This window comes from Choloepus didactylus, chromosome 3 (assembly GCF_015220235.1).
Source record: "Choloepus didactylus isolate mChoDid1 chromosome 3, mChoDid1.pri, whole genome shotgun sequence".
In the NCBI taxonomy this organism is placed as follows: Eukaryota; Metazoa; Chordata; class Mammalia; order Pilosa; family Megalonychidae; genus Choloepus; species Choloepus didactylus.
The window spans coordinates 129,865,882-129,886,015 of NC_051309.1; the positions used below are offsets into that span (position 1 = coordinate 129,865,882).

At 37.3% G+C, this 20,134-nt stretch overlaps 1 pseudogene; it reads left to right on the forward strand.

Annotated features, from left to right (window-relative positions):
- Nucleotides 1-12,221, forward strand: LOC119530429 (annotated as a pseudogene).
- Nucleotides 12,222-20,134: the final 7,913 nt, after the last annotated feature.

Sequence of the window (20,134 nt, forward strand, 5' to 3'; positions counted from 1 at the left end):
ATGATTCTATTAGACACCTTCAAAGTACGTGCACCTGGAACCAAAAGTGAAAGGATGCTACGGAGAGGGGCTACAAAAAGTAGCTCAGCTTTGAACAGCAGAATGGAAAGTGAAGCTTCATTAGAAAGAATCACATCATCAAGTAGGAACGTGGGGAATAGAAGTAATGTTTTTTCTTATGGCACATAAACTTTTTTATGTGCCCTTAAACTGTAGTAGAGGGTTGTTGCTTAGTACTCTTCACACAGAGAACTCATGGATTGCCCTATTCCTCCCTTTTCATTGTTGATAAAATAAAAAAGCCTCTGGAATTGTATGAGGCAAACAGGTCACTCTTGGTGTCCTTCATCAGGCTTACCTCAGGTCCAGGCGCTACCTGGATTTTTGCTTAGAAAACACGTTCTTTCTTGACAGTGTCAAAATCAGTTGCCTGTGGCAGTCATTTTCATATGGTTGGATCTCATTGGAGACATAGGATTGTCTCCTTTTGTCACACAAGGAACAAAACAAGACAAAAATACCACCATCTACTCTCACCATCATTTGTTTTCAAAAGGTGTTAACAACAAAATGGTAGGAAGGACATAAATCACAATAAAATCCATTAAGTGAATATAGCTTTTTTTTTTTTTGATCAAAGACATCTTTATAAAGTTTTTTCTTGACTTCATTTTAAATATACAGAATAAAAAAATGGCATCAGCTCATTTGTGAGACATCAACCAGTATAAGGTATATTACTGTCTCAAAATTTGAGGATCAGTTTCCCCAGAGGGTATGCAATGCATCATAAAATGGCCTTTTTTGAGGGTAGGAAGGGTTGGACAGGATGGCATATTGAATTTTACCATGCTAGACATGTGAGACTATTATCCAATCTAGTAGAATTTATATACATTTGGATGACTTAGAAGAAGAAAGCAATCATTTATGACAAGCCCAAAAAGCTTGACATATTTATGACTTTTTTTTTTTTGGTGGCAGGAATTTTCTAATTATACCATGTGGGCCTTTTGAAGGTGGCAAACGGAAGGCCAATTTCTGTTAAGTTTGCCACTGAAAAACACTTCACCCTAGTAAAATACAACTCTGATTGAATTGAGGGTGGATACCTTACCTTAACATAGAAAGGAAAAGTATGTCAGTGCAGAATGTGGACTAAATTGCTTTCAGGAAGAAAATTTTTAAAACTGTTACAGGTGGAAAAGGGAATTTTCCTCCCTGTAATTTAAGGCAGAAATCATCCATTCTAATTTCTGCATTTTTTTTTTTAACTTTCTCTGCTTATTTAGTTTTCTCCTCTGAGTTCAACCGCTGCTGAATTCGTTTGTCATAACTCTGTGCCATGGAGTTAACGATGGACAGGATGACGTAACACACCATGACAACGACCAACTTCTCAAACATCTAGAACAGCCAGTTTTCTCCCACCCGGACTCAAAAAGCAGGGACAGGATAAGAGGAAAAATATATAACAATCAGCAAAGCTGGTGAAATTCTTTTAGCATACAAAAATGCTTTCTTCAAACAACCTCTTAAAAGAGAAAAATTTCTCCCAACAGCATGTTTGGGAGACGCTAGAAGCTATAAATTCCCTTCTAGCAGAACAGACTGTCCTCAGAGAGGCCGGCTCAGCTGATGCTGCGCACTGATATGGTAAAAAGAATAAAATCCGTTAAGTGAATATAGCTTTATGATAAACTCCGTACATTGTCTTTATGTTTCTCATTTTACATGAGACCATTGACGATTTTAAAACTAGTCATTAGACCAGTTTTTGGAAGCTGCTAATCTAGGGGACCATGGGGAGTAGAATAGCCCTAATGAAAAAGGAGATCCTGGAGGGAAGCTGTGTTTATTTATTCAACAAATACACATTGAAAAACTACTCTGTGCCAAGCACGGTGTCAACCCCTACCTTGATGAGCTTAGAGTTTAGTGGGGAAGATGGATATTAATCAGATCATCAAATGATTTGTGATAAGTTCTCAGGTGGAAAATCAAAGAATGTTTTAAAAGTTTGTAGCAGGGGAACTTGAATCTAATAAGTCAAGGAAGGCTTCTACAGGGAAATGATTATTTGACCTGAAATCTGGGAAAATACAGGAGTGAACGAGGACAAGCGGGGTTGGTGGTGATAGAGCAAAGCGGTGAGATGGAAAGGAACATGGAACCCTAGAAATCCTGAAAGGCCAGTGAGGCTGGAGCTGAGTGGACAAGGGGGAAAGCAAAGGGAGATCAATAAGTGTGATAGGTTGAATTATGTGTCCTAATGAAAGGCAAATTCTTAATCTGCATCCCTGTGGGTGTAAACAGGGCCTTTTGAAAATAGTATTTATTAAAGTGTTGCTCAACTGAAATCAGGGTGATCCTTAATCCAGGTTACTGGAGTCCTTTATAAGTAGAAGAAATTCCAACACACTTATTCTGAGAAGGCAGCACAGGAATAAGCCAGAAGTCAGCAGAAACTGAAAGAGCAGACACAAGGACAGAGAGATCACCATGTGACAGGAGGCAGAAATGCAATCTGAGGAACCCCAAGGATTGTGGCAAGCCAGCACCAGAATGCTACAGACTTCGGGGAGAAAGCACAGTCTTGCCAACACCTGGAATTTGGACTTCTAGCTTTTAAAAACATGAGACATAAATTCCTGTTGTTAAGCCAACCCCTTGTGTGGTATTTGTCACAGCAGCTCTGGAAAACTAAGACAGTAAGTAATTGCTAATATTTGCATGAAGTTTTAGCCTAGCTGGTAATGCTACACAGCAACATAATTTGGAAAGTCTTGGATATTGAACGTGCAGGAATCTTGGTCTCACGGGTAGATTAAAGAGAAAGCTGGATCTGCATAGGTGGGGGATAGACATTTTAAGGAAAGCCAAATCGATGAATTGAGTTTGTGCATACTTCATGGGCAATAGATCCCGAGGTGTGATGGATACCTGTGGGCAATGGGTGGGGGTTTTGGAAAGGTGGGTAATGGTTTGCTCTGAGCACATTAAAAGAAAGGAGCAGTTTGACACTGAGTTAGGAACCTAAGAACCAGAAATAAGTCAGGAATTCAATATGCATCCATGAGTTTGTTTTAGAGGAGTAAATTCAAATCCAAAATTTTAATGGCTTAACACAATAAAAATTTATCTCTTGCTCATATTGAGGCCGGGTTAGAGTTAGGGCGGTGGCTGGCTGACAAGCAAAGGGCAAATTCCAGAGAGCAGTCGGGCCACAAGGAGGAGTATATCTTGGAGGAAAATGGCAGTAAACAACCCCTGCGGCAGGAAAGAGCACCTGGAGGGAGCCTGAGGGAGTTATCTAGGATCAAGCTTCAGTCAAGGAAGAAGAGGGAGAATGCAATAAAATAACTAGTACAAAATTACAAAAGGAACAGCAAATAAAAACAAACCCTTCCCACGTATGGCAAGCGTCTTGCCTCTTACCTCTTGTGAGAGCGACTGCACATTCTTCTAGTGTGCATACCAAATAAACTTTCTACCTGCTTGCCAAATCTGTGCAGTGCCCTTGAATTATTTCTCGCAATGTAGCCAAGAACCTAGAAACTCAAATCCAGCAACAATATCACTGTCTGATGTGGATCAGGTCATTCTCCTAAGCTGCTCTGCTCTAAGTGGTAATTCAGAGGTCGAGGCTCCTTCATCTACGCGGCTGTACTGGTCCCAGGGTCTCCTTAGAGTCCTCTGCTGGATCCTTTGCACTCAGCTGGTTGGCAAGTGAAGAGACTGTGGAAGGTGGTGTAGTACGCTTTTATGGTTAGGCATAGAAGTGGCATACATCTCTTCCAGTGGGCAGAACCAAGTCACATGGCCCCTACCTAACTGCAAGGGAGCCTGGGAAACATCATCTTCCTGTGTGAGAGGAAAAGGACACGAGATTGGTGAGCCCCTAGTCTATCTCTACCACAAAGGTGAAGGGTTTAACTTCTTGGGTGGTCTTACCTTTACTGGGACACAAGCCTACCCCTAACTATCTCTGTCTTACAGGAACCAGCTTTCCTCACCCATAAATCTAGCTTCCTTTCAATATTAAGCACCCCTCAGCATCTCATCATGTTGTATGGGTTGTCTTCCCTAAGGATATGAATGATCTTCAGGCTTTTGATCAGTTTCTGCCCTTCTAGGAGCTTAAAGTCCTGTTATGGAGAATTAACCAATTTCCCCAAATCAGCAGTGATCTTTGAATGCTCCGCATGTAACCAAATGCACCCGGCTGCATTCAGCATTTGTTTGGCATTTATTTGGCATTTATTTACCACCTTCTATGTGTGCTAAGTGGTGAGGATAGAAAACCAGGCGGACACAGTCATCAGCCTTCAAGGAATTTGAAAACCTCTAACCATATCTCCACTATTGTTTCAACTATGTCAATTACCTATAAATTCTAGGGGAGGAAGCCATCTTCGGAGTACATAGGCACTGAGCCATGATATGACGGTCCTCCATGAGACCCCCACATGAACCCGGACCCTTCAAACCGTTCCAGTCTGGAGGTAGAATGATAGGTTCACAATAACCCTCATCTGTCCTCAACAGTGGGCCTGGTGGCCCCCTTCAAAGGCCCCAAGAATTTCTGCACATTCCCAGAGGTCCTCTCATGTGTGCTTGTGAACTCAGCCTCTTCATTATCATATAATGTTCTCTACTGTCCTCCTTTCCTCCTGAGGCAGCTATTCCCAAACCTTTATAAAAGAGTCTTATGGCCTCTCTGCTGAAGTTGTGAGAAGAATCACCCTTCCCTCACTTTAGTGATAAACTCTGATCCCTGGGTCTCAAAATAGTAATGACCTAAGTTTCTCATATGTTTGTTTGATTTTTAGCTGGTGGAAAGGGTTTTTAAATATTTATTCACCATCCTCTCTCCCTGGAACTCTTGTGATTCTGTGGGGGCTGGAGTGAATCCCACCTGAGAACCTTATACCAGTTCTCTCTCCTGGCAGGCCTCAGCGGGACATTGAGAGATGTCCTAACATGTCTGAGTTCTATTGTAAACATAGTTTATTCTGAAGCTGAGAATGAACTTTGGCCTACCTGCTTATAAAAACAACTACGTGTTAAAAAAAGTTATGGAAAAGAACACACCAAACTTCTAAACGGGATTGTGATGAGGTAGTGATAGTACATCTGAAATTTGTCTTTATTCTCTATATTTTCTAAACCCTCTGTCATATGATGATATGGCATTTATAATGGAAAAGGTTTAGAGCCATATAGAAGGGAGCACGGTGGTTCTAGGAAACCATGCTCTCCACCGCAGGGCTTCAGCTATTCTGGGTGGACCTGAATTCAGTACTTCAGGGTCTGGGCTGGCAGAGCATTGATGATCAAGCTAACCTGTTACAGGCTGAGGTTCTGGAAATGACTACAGTTCTAGTCAGGAAAAGGAGAGCAAAAGAGAGAAACTGAGGCAGAAGACCAATTTTATGCCTGCCAGACACATATCCCTGGCATACCAAAGACTGGGTCAACCATCAGAGAACTAATTCCAAGTATCATCCACTAGTGGGTGTATTTCTTGCTTGGTTAGAAGTGACTCAAGACTTGCAAGCAATGGGACTCAATTGTCAACTCTGGCTAGGGGTGTCTTGAGGAGCCTTAGTTATTTTGTGTTCCCTTCACAAATCAATCTGGTAACAGAGACAAAAGTACCAGGAAGGCCAGTGTTTGCTGAGTTCATCCACATCCTTTCAGTCACACTTCATCAGTTTCTTTATAAAACAAATAATTCTTACTCAGTCTAATTGTTTGTATTTTTTTAGTCACTTTAATGTCCCCTGATGGTAATCTACCTGTACCAGAACTTTGGAAAAGAAACAGGAGGCTGCTAATAATCTACTAAATTTTTAGGAGGATGACTGGATACTTTTACCATATTTTAAATGTGATCTCCAGTTATCCAGTGTAGTGGCCCAGGGCCTGGGCCCCCTCCTAAATGAAAGGATACTCTGAGCACGTAATGAGACTGCTTTGACCAAAGGTCAAGAACGTAAACAATCCTCCCGGGAGGGAGAAGAGTGTAATCACAGGTGTAAAACAGCACTGATGGTATGTGAGTTTTAAACATTAATTTTAGTAAAGCATCAGGTCTTAAGCCCCTTTAATGATTATACTAAAGGCCCGATATCCTTATACTATATGCAGTGTCTTTGTTCTAAATCATATATACATATTGCCCCCCTGCACTCTTATCCCTCGCGGTGCTCTATTCCTCTAGACTACAGCCACTGGAGAATTTCTCCTGTTCACAGGTCCTAAAAAATCTGTGTCTACTTCTGTGCCTGGTGGGTTTTTCAGTCTTGTGGCACGAACTCAGTCTAGGCCCAAATGCACCGTGTCTTAAAGATGTTTATTGGTTCATTTATGCTGAATTAATGGTCCTTATGTACATTTAACCTTGGTCATTTACATTAATTTTATCTGTGCCATTTCACTTACTCATTTCTTTTCTATTTATTTGTAGTCCATTTATTCCGTAGTCTATGGAGATTGTTCTGAAATTCCTAAAAATTAATTTATTTTCATTTTAAAAGCAAAACCTACATATTGTTGATAATTTAATAAATGCAGAAAGACATAAAGAAGAAAATTTAAATAATCTATAATCCTACCACAAGGGATAATCATTGTAATATATTCATGCATCATTCAGTTTAACAATATTTTAAAAATCATAATGCAATTACTGGGTTTACTGGATAAGCAAGGCTCAGTCTGCTTGCCATGCTTATAGCATCCTTCTAAGTGGTTTCTTTCACCTATATTGCTCTGCTGCTACCATATGAACTGGCCCTCCAGCCAGATCTGATTGGTTAGATTGTACACTACCCATAAGGGTAGTGTGATGGAAAGAAAAATGGCCCCCAAAGATGCCTATGTCTAATCCCTGAAGCCTGTGAATATGTTATATTGCATGGCAAGTGGAAATTAAAGGTGCAAATAAAATTAAGATTGTTAATCAACTGACCTTAAAAGAGATTATTCTGGATTATCTGGGTTGGCCCAATATAATCACAAGAGTCCTTAAAAGTGGAAGAGGGAGGCCAAAGAGGAGAGTCAGAGAAAGAAATGTGGTGAGAGAAGCAGGGACAAAGAGATACTGTGCTGCTGCCTTTGAAAATGGAGGAAGGGGGCCAAAAGCCAAGGAATGTGGGCAATCTCTGGCAGCTGGAAAAGACAAAGAAATGGATTCTCCCCTAGAACCTGCAGAAAGGAATGTGACCATGCATGCCAATGCCTCAATTTTAGCCCAGTGAGACCCGTCTCTGACTTCTGAACACTAGAACTGTACAATAATAAATTCACATTTTAAGCCATTAAATTTGTGATAATTTGTTATGGCAGCTATAGAAAACTAACACAGGCAGCCAATCTATAAAAGGTCTGGCATGCAAGTTCTGACCACAAGGATCACTATAACTAACTGAATCAATCAGGACCACTGTCTCAGGGAATCCAAATTCCTTCATTCCTTCCCCTGGTCTTTCAAAAAATAAGGGCTTTCTATATGCCAGGCACCTTAGTAGGTGCAGGGGCATTATGTCAGGTGCAGGAAACTGTGGCAAAGAAACTCATAGAAGGAAACTGGAACGGAGGAAAAAAGAATCGATGCTACCCTTAATTCCAGAGTTTAGCAGTCAACTCACCAGAAGAGCTGAGCCTCCCAGCCTCTTACCTTTTCTCCTTGTTGTTGAGAGACAGTTCTCCATATAAGTCTCACATTTCTTTACATCTTGCAAGCAAAGGTACTGACTGCCTTTGTTCAGGATTATCTTTTCAATGTCTTTGTATATCCTGATCAGAATATACAAACTAATCAAATAAAACGTAAGCCAGAAAAAAAATAGTATTGATACAATGGCTATAAAAAAAAGAAATTTCATGATAAAAATCTGGTTCATTTCATATGGATAAAAAGTAATCTAGATGAATCAAAAATCTTGATTCTAAAATGTGACAGTAATTTCAGTGAAATAAAAATAAAAGTGGATAAAACTAGAAACTTTACTTGAGCTACAGAGAACACTGATAAAATCATTGTCTTACTGTAGTTTACTCTGGAAATAATTTCTGGTTGGAAAACTGTCTAAGTTTGAATACTCTGACTATTTTTATCTAATCAACTATAACTTCCACCTGATAAAGCAGAAAAAAATCTTAGAGTGATTTTTGTTTCTTGATTCCATAAGCATTTTCTTCATCTAATTTCCTTGTGAATGTTTCTATACAGGTAGATGAAATAAATGGTTGAGGATATGTATTCTGATTATTTAGACAAAAGATGTACAAATGTGAAATTAAATTAAAAAGGTATTTTTTTCCTTATTCATCCAGAGGCTTATACATTATTAAAATTTTTCCCATGGTCATTATAGAAAAAATAGAAAATTGGAGGAATAAAATCACATGACATTTCACTACCCCATGATAACCACTGTTATATTTTGTACATTTCTTCCAGTTTTTGTGGATGTTGTGTATTTTATACAATATCATATAGCAAAATACAATAGATTGATTTTTCAATATAAAAGTAACTTATTCTTATTGCAGCAAACTTTTAAAAACTGTAACTTATAAAGGAGAAAAAATATAAAACTACACAATTAGGTTATTGACTTTAATCAAATTTACTTTAAACTATGAAAAGTTCATCAAGTAAATCAATTAGATTTACTAATTTCTAATTCTCCATATTTTCTTAATCATTTTAGACAAAAAATTAAATGTTGCACATAAAAACCAACATTGGGAAGTTATAGAATCCATATATAACCTGTCACCAAACTTTTCTCGGAGTGGGAAAAAATTGTAACTACTAGAAAGATAGATTGGGGCGTCAAAAAATGCATCAAATTAGCTACATAAATTGTGAAACTGATGTCACAGATCAATTTGTATTACAACAGTGTGAATTCAAAAGATGGAATCAAGATAGAAAATAAAATCAGAGAAAACAACAACAAACACTTCAACAGAACCAGCTGAAGGACAGGTTACTACTGCCAAATAGTTTGTAGTCCTTCAAAAATGGTATATATCATTCCTAATAATACACCTTAAGACTGTAAGATGGGTCTACTCTTATCTTAGGAAAAACACTTTTGTCCTAATGGAAGTTAATAGGTGTTTTGAGAAAAAGAAAATAAAGAATACATGGTCAAATAAGTTTGAGGAAGTCTGTATATTATAACTTCCTCCTAGAAATACACAAAGAATACCAGCATATGAAAGACAGAAAAGAAAACTGTTTAACTTTGTTTATTTTATAATTTCTTGGATTTATTTGATAAATTATTATCATTATTTTTTTTCTCCAAACATGTAGGAATATCTCACAAGGATGTCCTATGGTACCCAGTTTGGGAAGTGTAGACAGACCAATCAGTACATCCTTGGATTCTCATCCAATTATCTCGGACATTAAAAGATTGTCTGAACAGTTTGTGATTCACAGGTCTCTGAATAATCACGTTTCACCTCTTATTTAGCCTCCTATTGCTAACCCCCTAAATAGTTACCTTCAAATGTCCTCTCCTGTTTGTCTGTCACCTTCTGTGCCTTCCCTACCACTAGCACCCCTTAAGTAATGATAAATCCAGACAGACGTTGATTTCACAATTCCACGTATTAATTATGGCTACCTAATAACAACAGTAATAATCGTTGTTACTATTATTACTATCATAATTTTACTATTGTAAGATGTGAGAAAGTCTTTCCACATTTTGAAGGATCATACTACCTTACCATCTTTAATTCCTCCTACATCCTTTATAAAAGAGAAAGACTTTCTATATTTCTAGAACAATTCTCACCTCTAAAGGCTAGAAAAGTTCGTTCTTTCGAAAAAGTCCAAAGCATTAATTCAGAGCTCCAGTGCAAATGGATGTCAAGTGTGTGGAAGATAAAGCCTACTTCCATCCTGGGGTGGGGTGGGCTGGGCAGTTGCCTCCAAGTACCAGCAGCTTCACAGGGTTTCTCTGAGTGCCTTACAAATATTGCTATATTTTATGTTGCCAGAACATGAAAAATGTTGAAAAGAAGTACATTAATATGCTCAGAGTATTTGTATGCTGATTCACTTTTCCATAAGTTTGAAAAGAACGATCTACATTGGATAAAGAAATCACAACACTCATAAATAATTAACTAGAAACATATGTGAAGATGGAAAGTGGTGGGGTGGGGTGACGTGGGGGGATGGGATTTCGGTGCCTGTGCTCTGGAGTGAAGTGAACTGTTATGGCCAGAACCGCGACTTCATGTGCACTCTCAAGACAAGATACTACACTTACTACAGATACTACAGATCAACAAGGATGATGTAACTGCCCCACACTCTAAAGCGGTATGCCTTATCCAGGATGGAAGTTTCAAGGAAGCCTTGAATGTCATCTACTCACACCGTTTTTTCCTTTGAGGAGGCATGTTACCAGTACAGGCTGAACAGAATTGAGAATGCCTTGAAGACAATAGAAAGTGCCAACCGCCAGACAGACAAACTAAAGGAGCTTTATGGACAAGTGTTATACCGGTTGGAATGCTATGATGAATGCTTAGCTGTGTACAGGCATCTTGTCCCCAAACTCCCAAGATAATTATGATGTGCAGAGAAAATCAAACCTTTCAGCAGTTGTCGCAGCTCTAAGCAATTGGGAAAGGTGGTTCCAGAGAACTTGGGTCTCTGGGAAGGCACACATAAAATGTGCTATGCATGTGCACTGATAGAACAAGGCCAGCTGAACTAGCCAATGAAAATCCTACAAAAAGCTGAAGATCTTTGCCCCTGTTCACTATCAGAAGATGCTGATGGAACTGAGGAAGACGCACAGGCAGAAATGGCCATCATTCATGGTCAGACGGCCTATATTCTGCAACTTAAGGGTCATACAGAGAAAGCTTTCCAACTTTACAATCTGGTAATAAAACTAAAGCCAACAGATGTGGGATTGCTAGCTGTAATTGCAAATGACATCATTACCATTAACAAGGACCAAAATGTCTTTGAATCCAAGAAGAAGGTGAAATTAACCGATGCAGAGGGAGCAGAGTTTAAGCTTTCCAAGAAGCAACTGCAAGCTATAGAATTTAACAAAGCTTTACTTGCTATGTACACAAACCAGGCAGAGCAATGCCATAAAATATCTACCAGTCTACAATCCCAGAGTCCTGAGCATCTCCTGCCTGTGTGAATTCAAGCTGTCCAGCTCTGCCATGAAAAGCAGCACATAAAGGCAATAGAGCTGCTTCAGGAATTTTCAGATCAGCATCCAGAAAATGCAGCTGAAATTAAGGTGACAATGACACAGCTGAAAATTTCCCAAGGTAATATTTCCAAAGTATGTTTAATATTAAAAAGCATAGAGAAGTTAAAGCATAAACCATGCACGGTATCTGCATTAGTGACCATGTACAGACATGAGGAAGATATTGATAGTGCCATTGAGGTCTTCACACAAGCATTCTGTGGTATCAAAACCATCAGCCCAAATCTCCTGCTCATTTTTCCTTGATAAGAAAAGCTGCAAACTTCACACTCAAATATGAGTGGAAGAAGGAGGCGATTAGTGACCTAGAACAGCTATGGAAACAAATTCAAAAGATGTTCACACTCTGACAGCTTATTTCTGCTTACTCATTTGTAGACCCTGAGAAAGCAAAAGTTCTTAGTAAACACTTACCCTCGTTGAATGTTGTGTCTCTAAAAGTAGATGTTAAAGCTCTTGTCAAGTCTCCTGGTGCTATGTACATTCAGAAGAAGGGTAGAAAAAGTTGCTGGAGATAATCACCCAAAGGAGCAAGAACAGAGAGATTTGAAAAAGACGAAGAAGAAAAAGAAGGGAAAACTGCCTAAGTATTATGACCCAAAAGTTACCCCAGATCCAGAAAGATGGTTACCAATGAGAGAACATTCTTACTTCGGAGGAAGAAAGAAGGGTAAAAAGAAGGATCAGATTGGAAAAGAGACCCAGGGAGCAACTGCAGCACCCACATCTTAACTGGATGCTAGGAAAGCTGTGAGCAGGCCACCCACCTCCCCAAGACCTGGCAGTGCAGCAACAGTATCTGCCTCTACAAGTAATATCATACCCTCAAGACACCAGACACCTGCAGGGACTCCAGCAGCCAAAAAGAAAGAACAGCAGAAAAAGAAGAAAGGTGGAAAAGGTGGCTGGTGTTCAGAACATTCCAGTTGCAGGCCATTTTAAACTAGTCCCAATGACACTAGGAACCTAATAAAGATAACGCGCCAAGAATCACAGAGCTGCTGCCCCCCAACCCCACATTTTCATAAAATTCTTTCCTCGTGCATCAAATAGGAAAGCATCTTTCTCAAACTTGATGCCTAGTGAGACTTGACCTAGTTGTACCATCTATCTTTGCATAGATTATGAAGACTCAAAATAATTGAGCATTTACCTACCTTGATATCTGGTGAATTTTTCCTCTTTGTGTGCTAACTGGTCTTTTTTCAGTTTCACAAACAGGGTATGTTATCTAAGGTTTTCCCATGATTTAAACAGAAACTATTTCTGTTTCAATTGAGTCTGAAGATACTTGCTCCTATATAAATCCCACTTAAATTATGCCTTAGGAGGCCTTGGGAGAATGAAAGTGGAATCTTCTGAGCATTCCAAATATCCACTTAGAAATACCATGTGATTAGAACACACAGGTGTTCTTCACATCATTAAATTGAGTGGCCACAGGAAAACTAAAGTAAATATCTTGAATAATTTGACCATAAATTCTATGTCATGTAATACTGGGATAAGTGATACTTTTCATTACATTTATATATATAAATTGGGAATCCTTTGTGCCCCCATCTCATCTTCAGATTATGGTAACATTATGTTGATTTAGCACCATTAAAGAACTCAAGGACAAATATATCAATATTGCAAGAAATTGAATTTTTGATTCAGTGTTTTGAGTTTAGATTGGTTTGGACTGTTTCAGTCAGAAATACAAGCGGCCCCTATCAAGAGCATGAACATTGACTTAAACTGAGAGGAAAGCAACACCAGAGCTCAGTACCAGGCAGTATTAACACCTAACAGACTGTTTGACTCAATTAATAGATACTCAAATGGCTCCTCTTTGTAATGGGTATGACCATTCATTACCCTTCTCAAAGTAATGAAGTATTTTACAGTCAATTTATCACACCCCCTTTATCTAGTGTATGGATGAGTGGAGGAATGGGGATAAAAAACTAAAGGACAAATGGGGTGGGATGGGGGGATGATTTGGGTGTTCTTTTTTCACTTTTATTTTTTATTCTTGTTCTGGTTCTTTCTGATGTAAGGAAAATGTTCAGAGATAGATTGTGGTGATGAACGCATAACTATGTTGTCATGCTGTGGACGGTGGATTGTATATCATGGATGATTGTATGGTGTGTGAATGTATTTCAATAAAACTGAATTTAATAAAAAAAAAAAAAAGGCTTTTCTCGTTTCCTGTGTGAGAGAAAGGTAAAAAATATCATGTTGCCTTTCTTTTCAGCATAATCAGAATTTGTGGTGGCATCTAACGAGAACTTCTTAACATGAATGATTTATTATGTCATAATACTTTCAAGCTCTACAGGAAACAATCTTTTGGTAAGAGAGATATATTTATTCCTTCTGAATATATACTCCAATATAGGAATAATTGTTAGTAAATTTGTTATTAAGATTCCATTAAATTTCTGTGGTAAAAGATAATCATTTTTTAGGTTACCTAAGCTACAGAGTCTTTGGGGAAAATTATCCATAATTGAAAATTTTGACCCAAAGTGGAGCAGTGAAATTTATGGTTCTATAGTCATCATTATTTCCAGTCATTGTTATTACCATCATCACCAAGCAACTGAAACTTCAGTTCAAATAAATAAATTACAGTGGTCAAAAAAGTGTAAACAACTATATCAAATTTGCTAGTAATTATTCCCTCTTTGGACAGGTCTTTAACCAATGACATAAATACTTTGTATATGTGTGTGTGTGTGTGTGTGTGTGTGCGTGTGTGTGTGTTGATAAAAACCAAAATGGATACATCCATTCACTGTGGCACATTTTAAAATAAAATATTATAGCAGTGAAAAAAAATATGTGAGTGAACGAACATATTATTAGGCACATTTTGGTTAAATCTAAAATATTCGAGTAGAGCTATTTAACTATGATTTAGGGGATATTGTTTAAAATATTAATAAAGAAGGTCATATTATTCTTAAAATGTATAAGAGTGCCATAGGAAAAGGTGGTTACATTAAACAAAAGAGAGAGAGAAACATCCATGATAGTTTTTAATGTGAGTTTGAACTATCAACAAGTAGTGAGTGCCCTTTGAATATTATAGGCCATATAATTCAACCTTCATTTCGTTATATAGCCAGCATTAATACGATTTATTAAGTACAATATGGGCAGAAATGACATAATACCTAGAAGACATTATTAAAGACCCTAATTAATTAATACCGAGAACACAAAAGCAATTGAATAATGCAATATGTTAAGCTTGATAGAGCAGCATTTTAAAGCTATAATTGATAGTGTATTGTTCACACAGAATTAATGGCAGGGAAAATTTCATTTATGAATAAAACATTTTGTCAGTGAGCAAGTGCAATGGCATGATACTATCAGAACAAAACAAACTACTGCCTGATAGATGACTGTTCTAGTTTGCTAATGCTGCGGAATACAAAACACCAGAGATGGATAGGCTTTTATAAAAAGGGGGTTTATTTGGCTACACAGTTACAGTCTTAAGGCCATAAAGTGTCCAAGGTAACACATCAGTAATCAGGTACCTTCACTGGAGGATGGCAAATGGCGTCCGGAAAACCTCTGTTAGCTGGGAAGGCACATGGCTGGCGTCTGCTCCAAAGTTCTGGTTTCAAAATGGCTTCTCCCAGGACATTCCTCTCTAGCAAGCTTGCTCCTCTTCAAATAACATCACTCACAGCTGCACTGCATTTAGTCTCTTCGAGTCAGCATGTTTTATATGGCTCCACTGATCAAGGCCCACCCCCGAATGGGCGGGGCCACACCTCCATGGGAAAATCTCATCAAAATTATCATTACCCACAGCTGGGTGGGGCACATTCCAAGCAAATCTCTGCCCCACAAGACCACAAAGATAATGGCATTTGGGGGACACAATACATTCAAACCGGCACAATGACCTGAAACTCCATAAAAGGTAGGCTTTTGACAGAATATCTTTGTATTTTCCAAATTTACAGAGTACTTCTCTTTGAATATTAAATAACCATATTTTCAAATTTTCACTCATTTTCTAGACTGATTGCTGGAGGCAAGTTTCAGACTAATTTCTAACAATTTTGATGGACGAATATATTCAAAGCGAGAATTTGTACTCATCAAATATCCATCTGTCTTCTATATAAGACCATTCAAATCCTCTAAGAATCTGTTTTAAAACCTGTGCATCCTTTTGCTTGGAACATGACAAATATTCTTCCACCAAATTAGAACATGCATACATTATCCATGAGTCTGATGGCCCTGAAGTACACAGATGTCATATTAACCATCTTTATGAGCTTATGCTATGCTCCTCTTATTTTAATTTCATTATTCTTTCCCTTTTATCCTAATCATTATCATTGCCCTCCGCATCAGAGACGTGTACTCTAATATATTCAATATAAGTCCTTAAGTATCCGAAAAACAATTGGCTGTTGTTTTTCCACATGTGTGTTTTAAATATACATAATTATTTTGTCCTATAAAATGCATTTTGTATTCTAAGACCTAGCCATATTGCTATATATAAAAACGGTTAACTACTTATGATTGCTGTATTATATTCCATTGTATGCACCCACCACACATTCTGATTATCCATTTCCTAGAGATGGATATCAAGACTGCCTTCAGCTTCTTGCTAATTCAAAAAAACACTATGATGTTTATCCTCATACAGGTTTCCTTAAGGATTTGTACATAGTGCAAACCCAGGTGCAGGAATGATCCTTATAAGGGATATATAATGACTTAATTTTTGCAAGTACTATCAATTTATACTCCCACCAAGAGTTCATAAGCATTCTTCTTTCTCATCCTAGCTACCACTTAGTATTAGCTGACTTTCTAATTTTTACCATTCCCGGAGTATGTATCTGCTTATTGGCTTAATTTGCATTTCTCTGATGATGTGTTCTGGTTTGCTAAAGCTGCTGGAAAGCAAAATACCAGAAATGGATTGGCTTTTATAAATGGGGTTTGTTAGATTGCAATTATATAGTTCTAAGGCCATAAAAGTGTCCAAACTAAGGCATAACAAGAGGATCCCTTCACTGAAGGAAGGCCAATGGTGTCCGGAACACCTCTGTCAGCTAGGAAATCACATGGCTGGCATCTGCTGGTCCTTTGTTCCCAGGTTGCATTTCAAAATGGCTTTCTCCAAAATGTCTCTGGGCTTCTGTCTCTCTTAGCTTCTCTCAGCTCTCTGCTTGGTTCTTCTGCGGTGTTTCTCTCTAAGCATCTAGCAGTCCTCTCTTAGCTTCTCCAGGGCAAACTCTGGACTTCATCTCTTAGCTTAGTATCTCCAAACATCCTTCTGTCTGCATCTCCCAGTGTCTCAAAGCATCTGAGTCTGTGTGGGCTCTCAGCTCTCAAAAGGATTCCAGAGATCTAATTAAGACCCACCCTGAACGGCTGGGGTTACATCTCCATGGAAATAATCTAATCAAATTTCCCACCCCTTTGGAACATGGGTGGGAATAAAAGAACATGGCTTTCTGGGGTCCATAACAGCTTCAAACCAGCACAAGTAACTTGAACATCTCTTCAAATACACATTGGCTATTGATGATTGTCCTTCCATGAATTGTCTATTTTTATTCCTTGCCCAATTTTTATTGTTTACTTGTAGATTTTAGGAGTTCATTATATATTCTATATATCAATCCCTGTTTGATTTTGCACAATGAAAATACCCTCCCAATTTGTCATTAGTGTAAGCTTTTCTATCTCATTACGTTTGCATAGAAACACCTAATTTTAAAATGACCATATCTATTTCTAACCAATCCCCCTCTACCTTAAAGTACTTGTTTGATCTTGTTTTAAAAATCTTCCACATCCCAAGTTCGCAAATATAGTCTTGTATATTTTGTTAACTTCATAGTTTTGCCTTTTATGGTTAGGTTTTTAATCCATTTGGAGTTTATTTTTGCATTTGGAGTGAGGTGAAAATCTAAATCTATTTTTCCAAATACATTGAACCATATACTAAATAGTCTCTAACAAATAAAAGACAAATTTTAAGAATTTAGGAAAGAGAGACCATTTATTTATCAAAAGGAGACAATTTGCAAATGTGGGAATGTTCCACACCAAGACAAAAGTGCTCTGTTTTTCTCTGAGAAAAAGGCAGCATATATAGTAAATACCATGAGGTTACATAAAGAAAAATATAATTGATTAAGCAAAAATAATAAGAAAAGCAAACCTTGTAAGAGGAGTGGAAATCTAACTAACAAGATTAATTTACCCTAACAAAGATCTTGGTATCAGGGAAATCAAGACCCAGGTTTAAAGAATGTCAGAGCATCCTAGCAGTTGTGCAAGCTTGGAGAGTCTCAAATAACTTCTCACATATAACTTGCCTTGGACATATGTGGGTGATTTCAAGACGCAAAGACCAGTTAACCTTTTAATTTAATTATGTATAGATAATTTGGCCTTTGCTTTAGACATGTATGGACAAGTTGCCTCCAGGCCTTTGCCAATTCATTTAACTTCCCTCTTTTCTCCTCTGATTATGGAGCTAATTTCTATTATATATCACATTCCCATATTTGGCATGGGATTATTTATTGGTTTTCTAGTCTGTTGAATCAGTTTTTTGCTGGTTCCAATACCTATACCACACTGGGTTTTTGTTTGTTTGTTTTGCTATGGTTTTGTAATATATCGGTATATTCAATAAGACAAGATCCCTCTCTTTGCTCTTCTTTTTCAAAATTTGCCTTTTTTGTGGTCTGTTATTTCATGCAAATTTCAGAATCTGTCAAGTCCCTCTCAAAGTCTTGCTCAAATTTTCATTTAAATTATATTGAATTTAGACTAATTTAGGGATAATGAAAGCTTTACAATGTTAATTTGCCTCCTCCATGAAGTTGGTACTTTCTTCATCCTCATCATCTTTTATGTTATGTAGTTGAGTTTTGAAAATTGTTTAGAAAGGATGGTTATATTCTTCATTAGGGTATATTCTGCAGAATTTGTAGTTTCTGTTAGTATTATAAGTGAAGTCACATTTTTTATACTAATTTCTAGTTGATTATTGCTAATGTAAAAGAATGTTGTTCATTTTTATATGACACTGAATTAACACATAAAATAATTAGAAAACTTCTAATACTTTGCAAGTGCTATGTAAGTGTTAGCTATTGTTGTTATTGTTGTTGCAGATCTAGTTCTAATAGTTTGTGTATTGATTCCACTAGGTTTTCTAGTAGATCTAAGAATCTGCAAACAGTAAAAAGGTTATCCACTCTATTGTAATCCTTATACCTTCTTTTTTTTTTTGCCTTATTCTATTGATTGTTATGTTGAATTGGAGCAGTAATGACAAGTCTTTTTCTTATTCCCATCCTAAAGACAATGTGCACAATTTTTTCCACTGTTTACTATACATTTGTGTTAAAAGCTTTTATCAAATTAAATAATCTTTTATTCCCAATTTTCTTAACACTTTTTAAACATATCACAAATATATGTTAAACTTTATCAAATGTCCTTTCTGCATCTGTTGAGGTGATATTTTCCCCCCTCTAGTCCATTAATGTGCTAAAGAGCATATTTTCTGATGTTGAACATTTATACATTTCTGGAATAAAACTTACATTGTCATGTTTTGTGTATTAAAAGACTTGAATTCAGATAACATTTATTCAGGATTTCACATTTTTGTTCATATGTGAAATGGGCTATTGTTTTTTTCTTGTCCTAATTCAGTGTTGGTCAGATGATTATAATTAACCTCTTAAAGTATGTTGGGAATTAAAGAGTTAATTTGAATTGAGTAGCCCTCCCTCACTTTCTCTTTTCTGGAACACTTTGATAAACTGGACTTAATTTTACCTTGGAAGTTTTGAAGTCCTTTAAAACTATCTGTCCTGTGGATTAACTTTTCAACCCCATTCCAACCCCTTTATAACGTGCAAAGACTAAAAGTAAAATTTACATGTTTCAGATTCCCCGACAGTTACGATTCTGAATGTGATTTAGGTTCTGCCAATAAGATGCACGTGTGGAAGATGATTCAAAAGTGAGTCATTTGGGAACATGGCACAGCATGCTCATTTTTATGGTATAAATTGTGGCAGCAGTGGTGTGAAATTAAAATCAGCACTGCTGGTGACAGATTCCTGATCACAACAGAGGCAGTAGTTCTTTTGGTTGCTAAGTTCTGCTGGGTTTTGAAGAGCATTCTTGCAAGCTCAGCCAAAGGCCATTACTTTAGTCTTGCCAATACTCCTGTGATCTATATACATTCTTTAATAATCCTTTTTGTATTAAACTAGCTAAAGTGGATTTGCTTGACTACGATTAAGAACCTTGACTACAACAAGTATTACCTGGGCTGAAGTCCTGGTGGATAATTAGAAATCTCTTTCATGATTAATTGGTAATTCAAGTTTCGTATTTCTTCTCATGCAAAGTTCTCTTAGAAATTTATTCTTATCAAGTAGATTTTCAGTAATATTGCTGGATGGTTCATAGCTTTTGTTATTTTTTAAAATCTCTATTCTTTCTACAGTTTCTTCTCTTTTGGGTGGGTTGAATTTTTTTTTAATGATCACAAAGAAGTCACATTGTTTTTATTTATAATTCAATCTCTGTAAACATAAAGTATTGTACAAACCATATGTGGATCAACAATTATATTAATGACACAAATGCATGAGATTGTTTGCAGAAAGCTGCTATTCTAAGTTTGGTGCATTTTGTGCCAGATACTTTAGTGAATATGACAAACAAAGGAACTTGGGTGATACTTCAATTAATGAGAATTAGCTTTCAAAAAAAGCGTATTTGCAACCTCACAGAATATGTCAAACCCAGGAAAATCAATAGCTAAATGACAA